This window comes from Lissotriton helveticus, chromosome 11 (genome assembly GCF_964261635.1).
Source record: "Lissotriton helveticus chromosome 11, aLisHel1.1, whole genome shotgun sequence".
NCBI classification, from domain to species: Eukaryota; Metazoa; Chordata; class Amphibia; order Caudata; family Salamandridae; genus Lissotriton; species Lissotriton helveticus.
Genome location: NC_136072.1, coordinates 206,060,169 through 206,080,240, shown reverse-complemented (window position 1 = coordinate 206,080,240; position 20,072 = coordinate 206,060,169). Strand labels below are relative to the sequence as shown.

Sequence of the window (20,072 nt, the reverse complement as noted above, 5' to 3'; positions counted from 1 at the left end):
TCTATAGGAAAAAGGGTAACATTCAAAATAGGCTGTATTATTCACAAAGCCCTCAATGGTCAAGGCCCTTCGTATCTTGCAATTTAACTCTCTGCTTACACCCCGGCATGAACTCTTAGGTCATGCTCTGAGCATCTGAGTCAACAAGCATTGGAAATGCAATAGGTCTCGCACCATTAGAGTTAGTGTTTTTAGAATTGTTTGAGGTTTTTTTGTAAATGTTTAGCATTTTTGTTTCCTGTAGCCAATGCTAAAGAATTACAAATTAAAAAAAAGCCATAAACATTTCTAAAAGCTCTAACTGAAATGGTCTGAGACCTATTGCACTGTGTGAGGGTGAGGGGTTGAGGGTGAGTGAGGGTGGGGGTGAGGGTGGGTGAGTGAGGGTGAGGGGTTGAGGGTGAGGGTGAGTGAGGGTGAGTGAGGGTGGGTGAGGGTGAGTGAGGGTGAGTGGTTGAGGTTGAGGGTGAGGTGTTGAGGGTGAGTGAGGGTGAGGGTGACTGAGGTGTTGAGGGTGAGTGAGGGTGAGGGTGAGTTAGGGTGAGAGGTTGAGGGTGAGTGAGGGTGAGGGGGAGTAGTTGAGGCTGAGTGAGGGTGAGTGAGAGTGAGGGTGAGTGAGGGGTTGAGGGTGAAGGTTTGAGGGTGAGGGGTTGAGGGTGGGTGAGGGTGAGGGGTTGAGGGTGAGTGAGGGTGAGGGGTTGAGGGTGAGTGAGGGAAGCTTGCACTTTGCCACCAATGCATTGCCGGTTCTTTGCGTGAGGGGATACTTATACCAGTATCGTCAGTGTGGTAAAACATATATGTGCGAGGGAAGCTTGCACTTTGCCACCAGTGCTGTATCTGTTCTTTGTGTGAGGGTATACTTGTGCCAGTGTGGGCACTGTGGTAAAATATTTATGTGCGAGCGAAGCTTGCACTCCTCCCACCAGTAGTGTCTGTTCTTTGTATGAGGGTATGCTTGTACCAATGTGGTAAGCCATCTATGTGTGTGGAAAACTGGCGCTCCTGCCACCAGTGCTGTGTCTGTTCTTTGTGCGAAGGTACTTGAAACTACTGTCATTCTTGTTAATGTTCGCTGTGCTATGGAAGTCTGCACTCATTCCAGTTCTCTGTCTGTTTTGTGTGAGAGAATATGTGTGTCGCTGCTGTCAGCACTGTAACTGATTAGTGTGTGAAAAAAACGTGCACTTTTCATACCAGTGCTGTATCTGTTCCTTGCGTGATGGTACTTGCACAAGAGGGGACATGGTTGTAAACTGTCTCTGTGTGAGGAAAACGTGCACTCCTGCCACCAGTGCTGTTTCTGTTCGTTGTGTGAGGGTACTTGAAACACTGCTGTATTTCTTGTGAATGTTCACAGTGCAATAAAAGTGTGCACTCCTTCCATATCTGTTTTGTGTGAGAGGATATGTGTACCACGGTTGTCAGCACTGTAACTGAGTTGTGTGTGAAGGAAGCTTGCACTTTCCCTACCAGTGCTGTATCTGTTCTTTGAGTACGTCTCCTGCCACCAGAGGTGTCTGCTCTTCGTACTGAGGGTTTTGAGATGCTATCAGTATTGTAAATGATCCCTATGAGGTGCACGTTTTCCCTCAGTCGATAGTGCTGTCAGTATTGTAACTGATCTGTGAGGGATGTTTGTGATCGCTTTTGCACACGCTGCCTTAGCGAAGGTAAATAAAACAATTGTTCACTTTTCAAAAGCTAAAACTATTGGCTCTGTCTGCGTGTGCATTACATACAATAGCCTTTTAAATTGCTTTAATGGCGTTGCTCAAATTGCCTGGGTGCGAAGTGCAGAAACCCAGGAATTCGAGAAGTGCGTCATACATGACATGGAGCCACTAGGGACATATGCAGATATAGGATATGGTTCTAACATTGGAAGCGGGTGCTGTTTTGTGCTTGTATAAATGTTGACCCGGTTCAGCTCTTCGCATCACGTTACAGAACTGGAACACAGAAAGAGCCGAGTCCGAGTTACTGAATATAAAAATAAAGAAACAGGCCGTGGCAATGTGTTTTTCAAGCCCTGGTGCCGGGACAAGCCCAGGCGTGTCCGTGGGTGCGAAGTCTTGTGACGTCTTCAGCGCGGGAATCCCCGAGCGGGGAAGAATGAATGACAGATAAGGAATGCCCGGGGAGATCCAAAACAAACAGGCCCCGTGTACCTTGCATAGCGGACAAAAAATAGCATTTTCGGGATTCTTTCTATTCAAGTTGCAGACAGACGGTCGGTGTTTATGCAGCCAACACCGGGGCAGGCTGGGGGCTGGGAGAGGCAGTAGCTATGGAGGCCCAAAAGAAAGCCGTGGAGTGGAGAGCGGGCGGGCAGAGAGAGTGAGGGGGCGGAGCGGGGGTGTGGGAGGAGTGCGGGAACAGACGGGAGGGGAGGAGAGTAGGAGGAGGAGTAGGGGGTCGTGCGAAGTGCAGAAACCCAGGAATTCGAGAAGTGCGTCATACATGACATGGAGCCACTAGGGACATATGCAGATATAGGATATGGTTCTAACATTGGAAGCGGGTGCTGTTTTGTGCTTGTATAAATGTTGACCCGGTTCAGCTCTTCGCATCACGTTACAGAACTGGAACACAGAAAGAGCCGAGTCCGAGTTACTGAATATAAAAATAAAGAAACAGGCCGTGGCAATGTGTTTTTCCAGCCCTGGTGCCGGGACAAGCCCAGGCGTGTCCGTGGGTGCGAAGTCTTGTGACGTCTTCAGCGCGGGAATCCCCGAGCGGGGAAGAATGAATGACAGATAAGGAATGCCCGGGGAGATCCAAAACAAACAGGCCCCGTGTACCTTGCATAGCGGACAAAAAATAGCATTTTCGGGATTCTTTCTATTCAAGTTGCAGACAGACGGTCGGTGTTTATGCAGCCAACACCGGGGCAGGCTGGGGGCTGGGAGAGGCAGTAGCTATGGAGGCCCAAAAGAAAGCCGTGGAGTGGAGAGCGGGCGGGCAGAGAGAGTGAGGGGGCGGAGCGGGGGTGTGGGAGGAGTGCGGGAACAGACGGGAGGGGAGGAGAGTAGGAGGAGAGTAGGAGGAGGAGTAGGGGGGTGTGGGAGGAGTGCGGGAACAGACGGGAGGGGAGGAGAGTAGGAGGAGGAGTAGGGGAGGCACGGCCTAGCGGCCGTGCAATCAAGAAGTGAGGGGGCGGGAGAGTAGGCAAGGCAGGCGGCTGGGGCCATGTGCACGCGCTTTTAAGCTCAATGCGCATGCGCATTGAGCTTAAAAGTCACGGGCACTGCAAGGAATCGCCACGATTCCTTGCAAGTTGGATAAAGAGTCGATGAGCCCCTATAGTCTCGCTTGCTCGATGCGCATGCGCATCGACAGGCGAGACCTAAAAAGGCACGTAGTGGTGGGAAAGCATTCTATCATCTTGCTCCGGCATTTTGGAATAATTTACCCTCACACCTGCGCTCTGGACTTACTCTGGCTCAGTTCAGAAAGATGTTAAAAACCCACCTCTTTTAATCTTTCCTTCGTTTCTGGTATTCCCCACTGTCTTAAGCGCCGAGATACCCTCATGGGTGATTCAGCGCTATACAAGTCAATAAACTTCAAACTTCATATAGGATATACATGAAACAGGGTCTGTGGAGAAAATACCTATAATGACCATAGAAATTTAACTAAAATACAATATTCAAAAATAACAAGAAACACACCAGGGTTGTCAGCTGTGCCCACAGATCCTGGCGATCAATCCGGAACCCGCAAGATGGTAACAGCAAGGGTGAAGAACTAAATATACAGCCACAATAGACAGAGTTAGCAAGGAGGAGTGCTTAACAGGAAAGAATTGAAAACAAAGGACACACTTGGCAGAAAGTAAGAAACGAAAACCACTAGGATACAGGTAGCTAAGACTAAAGGAACAGTAAGACAAGAAGGTAGGAACTAGAATAAGAGGTAAATAAAAAAAAAAGGCAGGGACTAGGAATAGATAAATACAAAAGGAGAGAGACTATAAGGGTGCACTAAATTGTACTGGTTCAGGAATCAAGAAAAGAAGGTAGCACTGAAGGCAGTGTTAGTTCAAGGAACAAGGAATTGACTCTATCTCAGAAATCAAGGAATCAAGGTACAGGAAAAAAGGGGAAAGAAATTGCACACTTGGCAGAAAGCAGGTAACAAACATACAGGTGAAACCAGTAGCAAGACTGTAGGCAAAGGAAGACAGCAAACTTGGAACGGCAACAAAGGTAATGGGGGGGGGGGGTAAGCAAAGACTGGCAAAAGGGAAATACAGTAGGGAGGCTGCAAGGGTGCACTAAACAGTACTGGTTCAGGAATCAAGCAAACAAGCAGTAGCTAAGGCTCAGGAGTGAAGATAGCCGTGAAAGCAGTGCTAGTTCAGTAACAAGGAATCTCTATAGCTCAGAAAGCAAGGAATAGGTATAGCTCAGGAACTCTGGAAACTATGATAACAAAAGGTCAAGAAACAAGGGTCGGCCTCGCAGGCACACAGCTACAGTGACCAACACTGGACTGAAGGGAGCTGGGGCTTCACAGAGCTCACAGTATTCACATGCAGCAGGTGTGAGCAGGCTAACAGTTGCCAGCTACAGGTGTGCTGTATTCCTCCACCCATGCTTGGCCTGCAGGGGCGGAGAGGGAGTAGTGAGCAGGGGATTATAGGTAATGGAGTTTCAAGCATGATCAGAGAGACTGGCTTCTCAAAACCCGGCATGGATTGGGAATGGATGGGAATTTCCAAATAGCATCAAAATGGCTGTAGGTCAAGATATGCATAGATGGGAAGGTCCAGAAGCTTATTAGAACACTGGAGAGTCTCACAATTCAGCACAATGGTGGTGGGCAAAAGAGAGCAGGGAGCGAGTCATGACATTTAGCATTTGGACCATGAGGACTGGAGTCAGTTGGCCAGCGACTACGCCAGGAGGATAAGGGACCTGGAAAACAAGGGTATGCAGGACTGAGAAGACAGAGGGAGCCATAACCCGCCAAGACAAGAACCAGGAGTCTTGGCTACAAGGACAAAGACAAGGAGGACAAAGAAAACTAGGACATGGCCCAGAAGCACTTTGACCTCAAGAACGAGCTGCAGCGACAGCAGGACCAGTGGGAACTTGAGGACTAGGATCAGGAGAAAAAGCAAGAACATATTGATCCAGATGGTATCCAGATGTTAATGGTTGGGACCAGGCCTTGAGGACCAGATCTAGGAAAACCAAGGATCTGGATTAGTGAGACTGGAATGAGGTCCAGATGGACGACTAGTGTTGTGATATCTCTCTAGGGATGAGTATTGCACTCTATAAATACTGTAAATAGAAAAGAACCAGGCCGGCCACGTGTACAAGTACCAGCGCCTTGGAGGACTAGGAGAGCCTGTGGGACCAGACCGAGAAGGACCAGTTCCTGAAAGACCAGGACTGAGTGACTTATACTGCCTGGTGCCAACCAGAATTATACTCTTTCCAAGTCAGTGCCTGCGTCCCCTCCCCCCCAACTCCATCTCCAAAAGATAGAAATTAGTGCTGCTGCCTTCACATTTAACCGGGATCCAGCAGCACGTCTCTTGCACCGGAGCCTTTCTTGAACCCAGATGACGCATCTCTCCTCCTTCCTAAGCACGATAACACAAGAGGAAAGCACCCTCTGCGGAAGGGCCGCAAGAAGAGGGTGAGCCCCACATCTGATCCCGTGCACGAGGCGACCCCACCCATCACTGCTGAATTAATGCCACAAATCACACACACAAGCTGCGGCTGAATCAGAGATTTAATGAAGGTCAAGACCCTGCGTGCGCTGCTATGGGAGGGTGTGTCTTTCCTCAGAATCTGATGCACCTGCGTAGCGAGGCAAGTAGAATCTACTACGCATGTGCAATGGGGGGTGAATCTCCGGCGCACGCATAGTGAGGATGAGTTCAAGGCGAGGATTATGCATATCTATATTGATAGCAAGTTCAAAGGTAAAAGTAAAAACAACACAGCAATTATACTACAACTCCCATGAACCAATAGTCCAATCCAGTAACAGTCCGATAAGCTATATAACACATAAACCATCGCAGTCCTGCCTCTTCTTTGCTGAAGGAAGTTAAGCACGCTGTTCCTCATTCCATCTTTGATTCTGAACATGAAGTATGCAGCCTCTCCTCGATGAGGGCGTTCAAATTGGAAGCCAAAAGATTCCTAATGAGCAAATTCTTACCGTAAGGGGAGGAAGCACACCTAATTCGTCTGACTTTGTTCTTATCACCATACTACCTCCAGCTACAATGGATCATCTCCTATGTTTTTTTATTTATTTTTTCACATGCGTACACCTGTTTACTGTGTTATCCTCCATTTTTGGGTGCTGTTTCCAAATTGATGTTTATACTACCCCCTTGTTCTTTCTTTCTGCCTATTGTAAAGCGCTCTGATATACTTCGGGATCTTGTTCGCGCTATATTAAACTTTATGAATAAATAAAATAAAGAAATAAAAATGTGGTCAAATACCTGCTTCCAGGTGATATATTTTGGCAGAAAAATCCATTTGAGATATCAAGTTTGGTTTTGTATTTTTTCCGCACAATGTTGTTTATTAGTGCGACACTGTGTATTTTGTACTACAAATGTGCGACTTTCTGTGTTCAAGTTTCTGTAGTTTAACACTAGACTATATGAATGATCGTATTTCATCACAGGAAAAAAGGGAATATTCATTGATGAGGTGCAACTTTTTATTACAGCCCGGCACTCAAGTTCTTGCAGGATTTCCCTAACTTGTTTTTTAGCTTCATGCTTAATGGGGGTATTTCTTTGAGGTTATGGAATTGTCCTCAGTTGTACTTCATGATAAAGGCAACTGTCATACCACCCTCATGGTTGCGGTATAACGCAGTAGCTAGTGCTAGGGCCCACTCCTTGGCATACAAGTGTAAAACCGATTCTTGAACAAGGTTGGAAAAGGCAGGTAAAATCACAGTTTCTCCGTTTAGGCAATCCATTACGAAATCAGGTCGAAATCCTTTTTAGCCAAAAGAATATTCTTAACCTTTAGTGAAGTCCCCCCAAAAGAGAAAATTAATGTTTCTAGGTACCTCCCCCTCCAATAGAAGTTGTATTTCGTATAAAAGATGGGGGACGCTTAACCTAATATCGGGTGTCTCAACCGTGATGTACTCACTCAGCGCTACTCCCACCAGACAATCCATCAGGTTTTGGCGAACTATTGTGACTTCTGTTGCGCTTTTTAGCATGGTCACTGCCCATTCCCTGCTCAGAAGCAGTGTCCTGAATATGCGGGGCATCCTTGACCGTAAGTCCAGCTACTTTCTTCTTTTTGAATTGAGGTTTGGAAGGTTTAACTTGTTTAACCTGTTTAATGATGTAGTCAGATGAGCATTGGGATCTTTCGGTTTCACGTTCTCCTCCGATCTGGGCTTTGACCGTCCACCTCTCTCCAAATGCCTTTCGGATAACTCCTGAAAGGAACGGGATGAACATGTATCAGTATCCTGATACCTCTTAGGTGGTCTAATGTTATAGCAGTTAAGCAGATTGTAGTTTTTAGGTCTCGCCCTGGAATTCGCATCCGAAGGATGCGTCCAGGGCTGGAGACTTATAGCGAGCTGACACGGGGGAATGACGGACAAAAAACTGTTACGCGCTTCTCCCCGGCTGGATTCAGCTGCTAGCACGCGCACGTCGGCTCCGTCCACATTCACAAGAATTCCCGCGCCGTGCACATCCCCACACATACACACATGCATGCATGCGCATACACACACAGAGACACTCGCTCGCACACACTCTCTCCCTCCCCCCGCAGTCATCACACACGCATACACACACGCACGCATACACACAGACTCCAAGACACATACACACACGCACGCTCACACACATACAGAGCCCCCCGCCGCCCCACGCACACACACATGCCCCCCGCCCTCGCAGCTCAGTAAAGGCTCAGTAAAGGCCCCCACTCACCGGTACTTGTCTTCAGGCGAGGGCTCGTTGCAGGCGGCGGCGGTCTCTTCCTTCTGTGCGTGCGAGGCTCTCTCACCTCACGGGAGCCCGCCCGGGCTTCCGGTGTGTCTTCACGTCCCGCCCCCGGCCTGCCTGACTTCCGCCTGGGATTGAAAACCCTCCTGCAATATTCTCCTCTTTTATTTATTCACTTTCACCTTACTGCTCCCATTGCGAGGCGCCCCGCCGCCCCCGGGCAAAGCCCGCGACACACAAACAAATAAGTAATTGCCGCGCATCTAGTAGAATAACGTGCAACCTCTCACAGGCCAACCCTCGCAATAGGCCCCCCCCTCTCTCCGATGAGCACCGGCCACACCCTGTGCTCCCGAGCCTCGCTATCCCCGCATCAGCAACCCTTGACCGGCCCACCCCCCACTCGAATCCAGCCCCCCCTTCTCACGCTCCTATTGCCGCGTCCAAGCCTTCACGTGTCCGCCCCCATCCATCACTTCGCATCTACCCTTCCTTTGATCTCCCTCCTCCCCTCTGCCGCTATTTAATTGCGCTAGACACCTTAGTAGCCCTGATCCATCTTGCGCGACCTCCTTTCATGAGCCCTGCTTGGGCCTCATCCTATGTCTATTAATTATTTATGTATGCGCTTCCATACAGCGAGAACTCTACCCGCGCGCCCCATAACAAGGGATCGAGCTGTTACATCGGGAGAACCCTACACACGAACAAACAAACTGCAACCGCAGACGCTAAGTTACACGAGGCAAAAGCGACAACCGCGAGCAAACCAGAGCCACGACGTAGCAAAGGTCCGATGAGGAAAAAATGACCAGTGTGCACGTTATACGAGAATAAAGTACAACAGAGGTATAATCTGCAACTAAGCTATATATTCTGCCTGGACCCGTCCCCCGTCTAGGCCTCCGAGGCCCCCCATTGCCACCATGCTTCCATCTTGCACCCATTATACATTCTTGACTCCGTGGATGCCCGGAGCCTCGGCCTACAATCCCCGTGTTGACAGCCGCCTGCTCAAGTCCCTTCTTACCACCAGACAGCTCTTCCCCCTGTGCCCCAATCCTCACTTGCGTGTGGCACGGGACCCTAGTAGCGCAATGCAGCGTTGTGGCCGCTAGCGGTGTGCCCTGCTTGCCTCCCCTCTCTCTACCCACTCTCGTGCTCACTGTCACTGCCGATCTGTGCCCCCCCCCCCCCCGCCCCCTGGGCACATTGCTCGTGGCCTTTTTTAAAATTTTTTTTTTTTTTTTTTTTTTTTGCATTTTATTTTATTATTTTATATAGCGCGGATTCTACCCGCAGGTGTCAGAGCGCTTCACAATAGCAACGGAAATGAAACATAATGAGAAACATTACACATCAAACATTACAAACGCATACGTTACGTTACCTAAGGTAATGGTGACAATTGTGAGCAAACAAAATACATGAGGTAGTAAAACTGTGCGCAACCAAGATACATGAGGTAATAAAAGTGCACAAGAGGAAAAGTGACAAGTGTGCGGTTACAAGAGAAACAAAGTATCATTTTGAGGTATAATACTGCAATAAGAGCTAGACACTCATCCACAAAACAAGCATTACGTAGGCAACGGTGCAACTTGTGCAGGTATCAAAGGTAGAACGTGTGATTAACATGTGAGGGATAGCAAACCGTGTGTTACCAGTGCAAAGTGGAGTGTGCAAGTTACATTCTTCTAACTGCCGTTATTCTAACTACCCCCGCCCACTCTTCCTGGCAAACCTGCTCTTGAGTTTAACCCACGCTTAACGCGCTCGCCCCGCCGGTGCCAGGAGTGGGATCTTCACTCTTATTGAGGGGCCGAGGTCTGTCCCCAACCATTCCCACATGAACCTCCTAACCACCCGGCCACTTGTTCTGTAGCCATACGTAACCTCGTTGCGCTGACCCATGCCTTCTTAATTGACTACCAGGGGGATGGGGGGGGGGCAAACTCCTTGCCTGCACTTCTCCACGCTCCCTGCATCTTTCGCCGCCCCACCCCCCCGCCTTCCTTATCTACCGCTCCCTGCCATGCCAGCCGGGCAGGCTCCGCCCCCCTCCCCCCAATTCGCCAGCCCTTACTACCATCGGCGGCCCTCCCTGTCCTCCTCATCTTACAAATTCCTTTCCTTTGATCACTCCCCCTTTCCTGTCACTAACCCCCTACGCTGTGTCTTCCCTGTCTGCCTGCGTCGGTGCCCCCCTACGCCCCCTATCTTTTGGCGCTCTGACCGTCTCCCGCCCCTTTGTTCCCTTTTCTGCGCCCTGCCACCCCCTTCCCCCAGCCCAAACCCCCGTGAATTTCACTGGGACCGCGCCTGCCCTCCCCCTTAAGGGCCACCCAGTTCCATGTCGACACAATCCGTGCCTAAATATTGCCGTATACCGTTAGTGCTTATTCACTACGAGTGCCATCCAACGATATGCTGTCGCTACACCGGTCTAACTCCCCTCCTACTTCTGCTCCTTTTGCATCTGCGGACTATTCACTGAATGGCACCAACTGTGCCTCCCTAACCCTCGCCCATAACCCCATTCCTTGCATTCCCCACCTGGTCGCCCCCTCCCACCAACCCCATGCCTCCACCCTTTACCCTGCAATCCGACCCCCCTTATGCCTCCTCCGTGGCTACCTCGTTGGCGCCCTTTGGCGCTATCCTAGACTGCACGTTCTTGTTCGTCCCATAATCACCCCGCGCCTTCCGTATCTGCCTCACCGCTATTATACTCAAGAGGCTACATCGCCCTCACTCGCATGACGCTACCTGTCCGTGTCGCCGCAGCTAAGCCCTCTGCCAGCAGCGCTTGCATCCCCATCTCATCCCTTGAGGCTGCACTCACCGTCCACTCGTAGAGCCTTCTCCCCACCCCTGACTTTCGTCCCCCTCCCCGTCTTTCCAGCCTGCCCCCCAGCATTCCTTCCTTTGGCCCCGCAGTCCGGTACCCCCCCCCCGCCGCCCGCCCTGCGCCCATCACTACAAATGGACATTTAGTCAATTACCATTAAAAAGTTTTACTTTTTTGCTAAGATATTCTTGTAATCTTTTATGCAAACAAATTTAAATACTGCATAAATAATTTTAACAACAAATACTTTATATGTAGCTTTTTATGTACATAAGAAAACTATAGCATAAAGCAAAAAACATTGCCATTTACAATAATAATAGCTCAAACTTAAATAATGCGAGACCTATTGCATTGCAAATGCTTGTTTCAGTAGCTTCCTGTGTAGGAGACCCACCCTGTAGTTTTATTTTATATTTGTTTTTCTTATTCTCCTATTACTTCTTTGTTGAAATGTCAGGTGCTTGTTTAGAGTTATCATTTGCAGAATAACTCTTCAGTTGTGGTTTACCAGGTCTGGCACTCAAATTATCTCTATCCAGCGTAGCTTATGTTTCTTCAATAATTATATGAAATTTGTGCTCCTGCTATGCAGGAGCCAAATCCTTAAACGCTGGCATATAGCTAACGCTGCTGCTTCCCTCTTTGTTAATTAACATTATGGAGGACATCGTTGCAAAATTGCCCATCAGTTTTATTCCCAAGTCCAGGGCAGGTACTACCCCATACATTCTGGATCGGTTTAAGCACTTCTATTAAAACAGCCAATGAAGGGGTACCATGTGTTCTGATATATACTGCAGCAAAAACTATACCTCATATTGTACAGTCTTCTAGTGAGGGAGCCATCTCTATTGGCAAGCTAATTGTTAATATTCTATGTTTTTCTAGTGAGTCCGCATGGGTAACACTGTCTCAAGCTGTCTTGTTTTTTGTACTCGCTGCCATAGACAACAACCACACCCTCCTCGACCAAGGGCACACTGCAGCTCTGATCCTACTCGATCTCTGTGCGGCATTCAACACCGTCTCCCACTGCACCCTCACCGGCAGACTTTACGACGCCGGCATACAGGGAACCGCCCTTGACTGGATCCGCTCCTTCCTCACCGGCTGATCCCAAAGAATCAGACTGCCATCCTTCCTCTCCAAACCCACAGAAATCAACTGCGGAGTACCACAAGGATCGTCGCTCAGCCCCACTCTCTTCAAAATCTGCATGGCCCTCCTCGCCACCATCATCAAACAGTACGGACTCAGTATAGTATCCAACGCCCACGACATCCAGGTCATCCTCCCTCTCACCAAGGACACAACACAATCGGACAATAGTACATCTACTTCACCAGTTGGGTTTTACAATAATTGCACAAAAATCTCACCTGTGTCCGGCACAAGTGCAATCTTATCTGGGAGCTTCCATCAACACTCTCAAAGCTCTAGCCACTCCTAATATAGCCAGTGTAGGAAGGTGGATACCTGACTATGGTTACCCCCAACTTTTTGCCTAGTGTTTAGCTGGTTTTCCACTTAGTTGGCCTGGGATCCTCCTATTCAGGACCCCATGCTATCTGCTCTCTGTAAAATGGACTCCATGTACTCTAGGTACATACACAATTGGGAATTGGTTCACCTTGTTAGCCCCTGTATAAGTGTACCCTAGGTACTCAGGGCATAGGTGCAACCAAGGCCTACCAGGGGCTGCAGCATGTATTATGCCACCCCTGGCTGGCCACACAAATAGACACAACTGGCTGATCACTCAGCTGGGGCAAGGTCGTGTAATCACCCCTTGCTTAGGTATAGTATTCCTATACCTACTTATATATAGACACATAGTAATCTATAAGTTACTCCTATGGCAGGCCTTAACAATCCTGGAGGCAGAGTACTTGGTTATGTGTGAGATGGTGCTCTAGCATGAGCTGAGCCTGTCTGCAGCTTTCGGAACCATGTCCTTATAGCTGTTCTATGATATTGCAATACCATATACTCTTAAGTGCATTATAATCCTCGCGGTTAATGCTAACTTTGGTTTGGCTTTATCCAAACATGTCGTGTAAGGTGTCATACGCTTTGGAATACTACCCCCTCGCCAATTCTGGCGACGGGAGGTAGCATTCCACCCTTCTGGAGGGAGAAGAAATGTTGTTCCTGACAATCCTGGCTAAAGTTAACCAGAGCCCCAGCGTCACAAAATGGACGCTGCTGCCACCGACACAAGTCTGACCTCCTGCTGCTGGGAGTCCTTCCAGTCACGGAGGTTTGGACAATAGGTTTCCTGCCTGGGGAGGTGCGAGCACCACCCCAGACAGGACTTTGTGTATTAGGACAGGGAGGGCTGAATGAAATGACACTGCCTGGGGCACACTGGGTGCTCCATGCATACCCCAGTTCAAACCGGTTGCTGGGGCACTCCAGCCTCAACTCTGGCGTGAAACTGGACAAAGGAGAGGGGGTGTAATCCAGCCCCTTTTAGTTGTATAAAGGTAGGAGCTGAGTCCTGAGACTTTAGATTAATCCTGAACTGAAACTTGAAACGAAACGCTGGACCTTCGACATTCTGCTGAAGCTGAACACTGAAGAATCTCCCTTGTGGCCAAGGAGTGACCACCCTGGGCAACCAGGCACCATCCAGCAAATCAACGGCTTGCTTTGCCGATATTCCCGCCGGAACCCGAGCACAGAGCCTGACAAGACCCAGACTTCCAGACCTCTCTGAACCTCTCTTCACGTCTGCAGCGTAGCTGAGATCCGTGGAGGCGACGAGACACGTGGGACCGGACATCTTGAAAAGCCTGCAACTTGCTACCTGTGCAGCTTCTGAGGCACCCTCGAAGCTGTATACTGGGGATTGAGAAGCCCCACTCCCGAGCATCATCTGCAATGAAGATCAGCCCTCCACACTCAATGAGTTCTGCGTGGGGCCCTTCTGCTTTTGTTCTACTCGATGCGTTGTCTGGTTGCTGGCCCGCTGGCTTGTAGCCTCTGTGACGACAATCCTTTTAATTTCCACCGCTGGTCTGGTTGCTCCAGACTGGCTCTTGCTTCCCTGCAAAGGTGAAGCACCCCAGACCTTGCTGGGCTGCAACAGAAGCCTTCTTTGAATCCTGCGTGGGTTGCCTTTGCCAAGGCTTGTTGACTCCAATCCAGAAGTCGACTCCTCCATCAGCGAGATCCTTCGTGGAACAGTCCGTATCCAGCTCCTGGTCGTCGTCGAAGCCTCCTGGTCCACGTGGCTGCGGAGACCAGCTTCAAGACCGCACCTGATTGCTCTTTGACATCATCTGGTTCCTTCCTGGTTCCACCCGGTCACTGGCTAGTGACCCAGACTCTGTCCCCTCTGCTTTCAGGTCCTCTTCATCCTCGATCCACCCTTGGATCCAACCGGACATCTTCCGCCTGGTCGCCTGCAGCATCATTCTTCAGGTCTCCATAGGATTCAACGACGAAACCAGAAACATCTTGACACCTATGCACCCGCCGTCCGTGGGTGAGGTAACACGAGTTCTTCGGTGCTCCCAAGCGTATTGACTATCCAAGTGTCTAAGTCTTTAGTTGTTTCCTCCTAGCTAAACCGGAAGTGTCCTAAATCCTTTTAAATCTAACTTCTAAGTTTCCATTGACTTTGCATTGAAAACCCGCGTGTGTGTAAAGACACTGCACATTCCGCCTGTGGGCCTCCTACTTCTGAACTATTGTTAGAACAGTGTAGCCCCAGCGATGCCCTAGGCCTTCCCTTTCTTCGTGACATGGTACTTATACCACTTTCTTAATATATGGTTTGCTTCGCCCCTAGGGCCTAACCGTAAATTGTGCAACTTAACGTATAATAACTAAGTGTCTTGTTATGTGCTTGCACCTCTGACCTCATAAAGAGTTCAGAGGGGTTGTGTTAGAAATAAATACATCTATATTTTATATATATCCTGTGTGGTGTCCTTTCATTTGGTATTCAAGGGGTTACATATGGTAAAACAGCTGGCTTTACACACCCTCAAGAGTCTTTTAGCCTAAGACTGCTCTGTCCATGCTACCCCTAGGATAGCTGGTCTATACGGTTGACTTTACAACCATCACCATAAGGATTGTTTGGACTGGTGCAAGGTGATCACTAGAATAGTGAACACCATATACCAGGCCAACTTCTCACAGCCAGGATTCACAATATCCAGGCCACACTATTACAATTTCAACCCCACCAATCATTACCAGCCAGAGTCTTCATGCAACTGCTGGGAATTACGGCATCCTGCGTTGCAATCGTACCTCATGCAAGGCTTCACATGCGTCCTCTGCAACAATGTTTAGCGAGTCAGTGGAATCAATCACAGGGGACCAGATGTACGACATTATTTTGCATGCGCAAACGGGTTTGCGAACCCGTTTGCACATGCAAAATCACTGTTGGCCATGTACAATTCCAAAATAGCGAGTCGCAGTTTATTTGCGACTCGCTATTTAGGAATTGAGAGTCACAGTTAGGAAGGGCCATTCCCTTCCTAATTGCGTTCGCAATGCAATGTGTGAATGTTTTGTGACAACAATTGCGGTCGCAAAACACTCGCAAATTACCACCCTCTTCAAGAGGGTGGTAATGCAGTCGCAATTTCGAATGGGTCCCCTTTTACTTTGTGACTGTGTCTAAAAATATTTACCAGGGACCACTGCCTGCCCTTAAAGAATGAAACAAAAACGTTTCACTTTCTAAAAATTAAATGCATCCCGTTTTCCTTTAAGAAAAACGGGCGGCATTTAAAAAAAAAAAGCTGCTTTATTAAAAAGCAGTCCCAGACGTGGTGGTCTGTTGAGCCCAGCAGGCCACCATCCGTGGTAGGGCTGGCATTGCCAATGGGCTCACAAATTGCGAGAGGCTTATTAATATTAATGAGCCTCGCAATTTACAAGCCCATTGGGAATCACAAATCAGTGTAATAACAACTACTGTACATTTCATTTAGCGCCTCACAATAAGTCGCAAATTGCGAGGCGCAAAATGAAAGGGTCGTACATCTGGCCCAGGATCTATTAACTGATGTAGTGTTGGTAGACCGCCTCAACCATCGCTTGCTGCAGTGGTGGAACCCTCAAAACTTAGCAAAAGGACAGCCTTTCTAGACCCGATTCCACAGACACATCGTTAACCGGTTGGGGTGCCCATCTTCAACATTACAGAGTCCAGGGGCTGCGGTCGGACAAACACAAACGTCTCCACATCAAGTACCTGGAACTTCTAGCAGTGTTCCTGGCACTCAGCTTTTCTCACCCAACTTGTAGGCAAGACTGTCTTAGTTTGCACTGACAACATGACAGCAATGTACTACCTACAGAAACGGGGAGGGACTCACTCTCTCCAGCTGTCGTGCCTTGCACAAAGCATTTGGTATTGGGCGATTCACCAGAAAATCTATCTCCTAGCAGAACACCTCCCAGGAGAAGACCATCAGATTGCAGACCTGCTCAGCAGACACAGGCAGCAAGTCCACGAATGAGAACTTCATCCCCAAGTTCTTCTTCCCTACGTAAAAAAATGAGGTTTCCACAGATAGATCTGATTGCCACAGTGCACAACGCAAAATGCCCAAAATCTGCATCCAGATTCCCACACCCTGCATCCAAAGACAATGCCTATGGACGATTTGGTCAGGGATATTTGCTTAAGATTTTCCGCCTCTCCTGCTAATTCCATTACTAGTTCGGAAGCTCAGACAAATGTCCCTCACTGATCTTATTTGCCTCCACATGTTCTCGTCAACCTTGGTACTCTCAATCTTAAAACTATCAGTGGTTCCACATCAAAAGCTACATCTCACACCTTGTCTCCTCACTCAGAGCTATGGAGAATCTCAGAGATCTCAACCTAGCGATTTGGCTCCTGAAGTCATAGAGGTTGGTTATTTACAACTACAACCAGACTATGAATATTCTCAAGTAAGCTAGAAAGTCTACTACTATAACATGTTATGCAGCAAATGTAAACATTTTGTTGCCTTTTGTAACAACAACAATATCAATCATCTTGATGCTTTTATGCAGAACATCCTTTGTTATCGGTTGCATTTACAGCAATGTGGATTAACTTACACATCCATTTGTTTACACCTGGGAGTCGTAGCTGCATACTTGCAAAATAGACAACACCTATCTCTCTTCAGAGCACCAGTGATTAAAGCCTTCATGGAAGGATTAAAAAGGGTTATACCGCCAAGTATTCACCCTGCTCCAGAGTGGAATTTAAACATAGTCCTTACAAGGCTAATGGGCCCGCCTTTTGAACCAATGCACAAATGTCCGTTACAATTCCTATCATAGAAAGTTGCTTTCCTTCTAACGATAACCTCACTAAGGAGAGTTGAGGAACTTCAGGCATTAACTATACAAGAGCCTTTCTTTCAACTTCACAACGATAGAGTGGTACTACAACTAATCCTAAATTTCTCCTTGAATGAGTTTCTGCTTAGTGGCAATTCTTGTGCGAAATCAAATTAAAATAATATAACATTAGCATTTTCATTATGTATTGAACCATCCTAATTCTTGTATAGAATTTATGTGCTGCAATGATAATAGAAGCAGATAAAAGTAATTAGCAAAATAAGCACATTGAACAAAATCAATAGTTCCACCATCTTTCTAAAATAATGTACATATGCAAGCATATAAAAACTGTATATAGCGTTTTCCTACTTTGCTTTCCTGTGTGTCTGTTGGTCTCTGTGTGTCTGTCTCCCATTCCCTGTAGGGAAAGTATGTAGGTCCCCGTTGTAGAAGAGTCGGTCAAGAGGGAGCACACTGCATTGAATAATTTCTTGGTATGCACTTTTTATTAGTATTACAGGAAATCACAGTGATTGATTGTCTTTGTTATATTCTTCTTTCCCACAGGGTCTTCCACTTCATTCCCTTAGGTGGGCCGCGGTCGTCTCTTGGACAGAAGGTAAAGACTCAGGTAAGTGTTTTTGCTTTATGGTTTAATCAAGGGAGGATGTGAGGGATAAATAATTGCTATGCATATATGTGAAGGGAGGGGGTTGGATCAACCAAAAGAAGAAGAGTAGCAGATGATTTCTGCTCTTGTCTTTCTTTTCTGTCTCACTTATTTCCTTTTACCTGGTTCCCTTTCAACCCTCAGCCTCCCCTCCCGTCCCTCTTTGACTCAGCCCCTTTTCAAAAGCCTGTAGATGCCCACGCACCTGGAAGAGCCACGTCCCTCCGGGGCCGTGGCGTGGTGACTCTGCGTCCTTCAGTGAGGTCTGGTCTCCATCTGTTTCGGCTTTCCCTCCTCCGCCAGGTTCGGGTGTTCCACTCGCCGACAAGCTGTTACCTCCCCTGGGCTCCGGTTTTCTCTCTCGGAAGGCTGTTAGGTCTTCTCCGTCTTTCCGGTCTTCCCCCGCTGGTTTCTCCGCCTCGCGTTCCCGTGCTGTGTGTAGCTGGACCAACTACTGACCAACCTGACGCGCTCTCCACCCCACCATCTTGAAGCGTGTATCCTCTGATGTCCGTCCTCGGCTCTGGCTTAAAGGGGCTGCCTGCCAATTCCCCTCTCTCCACTTCTTGATGACAGCAAAGAGGACAACTGGTAAAAGGGGACTGTGAATATAGGAGGGGAGAAATATATGAAGGGATGGCACGGCACTCCTTATCCTCTATCCCATCGTCTACCACAGGGGCTACCTGACACACCTCACCCCCAGATGTTTCCCTTTCGTCGAAATGAGGGATGCGTAAAAGAAAGTCAGTATTGCTTTTATCAGACCCTTTTCTATGACAGATCTCAAATGAGTAGTCAATGCCATCTCGTCGAATGGTGAAGAGGTGTGGTGCAGCGGCCAGGGCAGCTGACTTCAGAGCACAGGGTTCACAGATCGATCCCGGGCTCTGGCGGTAGCTCAGCTCAGCACCATGTGACTCTTGGCAATAGCTGACTTAATTTCCATGACTGCCCCCATCACCTTGAGACTCGTAAGGGTGAGTAGTTTCCGCTTTACAAATAGTTTTATTTTTATTTTTATTTACAGTAGGGTTGCAAAGCCAACAAGCACTTGCAATGCAATAGGTGTCGCATTAGGTAAGTTTGACCTATTTGTATTTTAAATGACACATTTTTTATTTATGTGTTGGCTTTGAAAATAGCGAAATTAATAGCTTTGTCATTTACAATGCCAATAGTTATAACTTTCGCAAATGTGACACCTATAGCATTTGTAATGCAATATATGTTGTATTTACGCGACTTAGATGTATTGATATTACAAATAACAATGCCTTTTAATTTTTTTAAATCATGAATACTTAAATAAAAGTTATTGTAATTTATAACGGCAGTAACTTAAACGTTTGTAAATAACTTGTGAATATTATGTTCAGTGCATTTTATTGTGACGAAAATTCAAGAACAGAAATGAAATATTAACATATTTTTGTGACATTTGTAATAAAGCTTGAAACATTGATAGAACATATTTGAACCAGTTGCTGTTGAATGGTTGCACAGATTGAACCTGTAGTGGCGCTGAGAGATGTTGTGGTGGCGACGAGTGATGCTGTGGCGTTCAGTGATGCTGTGGTAGCGCATAGTAATGTTGTGGTGCCCCTGAGTGATGCTGTAGTGGTGCTGAGTGATGCTGTGGTGATGTGATAGATAGAGTGAGTGCGATAGAGTGAGGGGGATAGATAGATAGAGGGAGGACGATAGATGGAGGCAGGGCGATAGAGGGAGGGCAATAGAGGGACGGCGATAGATAGAGTGAGGGCGCTAGATATCTCGATAGATAGAGTGATGGCGATAGTGAGTGTGATAGATAGACAGATAGAGTGAGGGCGATCGATAGATCGATAGATAGTGATGGCGATAGATAGTGAGTGTGATAGATAGACAGAGTGATAGATAGAGTAAGGGCGATAGATTGATAGAGTGAGGTACGATAGAGTGAGGTACGATAGAGTGAGGGCAATAGATAGACTGAGGGTAATAGATAGATTGAGTGAGGGCTATAGATAGATAGATAGATAGATAGAGAGAGGGCGTTAGAGTAAGGACGATCCTTCTAACAGGTAGCAGTGACACCACAATCTGCGTGTCGTCTGCGTAAGATCTTAACTCAAACCCATGAGAACGAATGACTGGCGCCAGGGTGGAAACATAAACATTAAACAGGGTGGGACTCAGGGACGAGCCCTGGGGCACCCCGCATGGGAGCACGAAAGGTTTTGACTCTAACTCCCCCAGAGCCACCACCTGACTTC

The 20,072-nt window shown here is 47.8% G+C and overlaps 1 protein-coding gene across 4 annotated transcripts in view; it reads left to right on the top strand.

Annotated features, from left to right (window-relative positions):
* The window catches only part of LOC144792338 (uncharacterized), a 133,157-nt gene that overhangs the window by 51,771 nt on the left and 61,314 nt on the right, over positions 1 to 20,072 (top strand). For all 4 annotated transcript variants that reach the window (XM_078667297.1, XM_078667298.1, XM_078667300.1 and 1 more), the window contains one exon: positions 17,712 to 17,775. The gene's annotated coding sequence lies outside the window, so the exon portion shown is untranslated. The remainder of the gene's footprint in view (positions 1 to 17,711; positions 17,776 to 20,072) is intronic.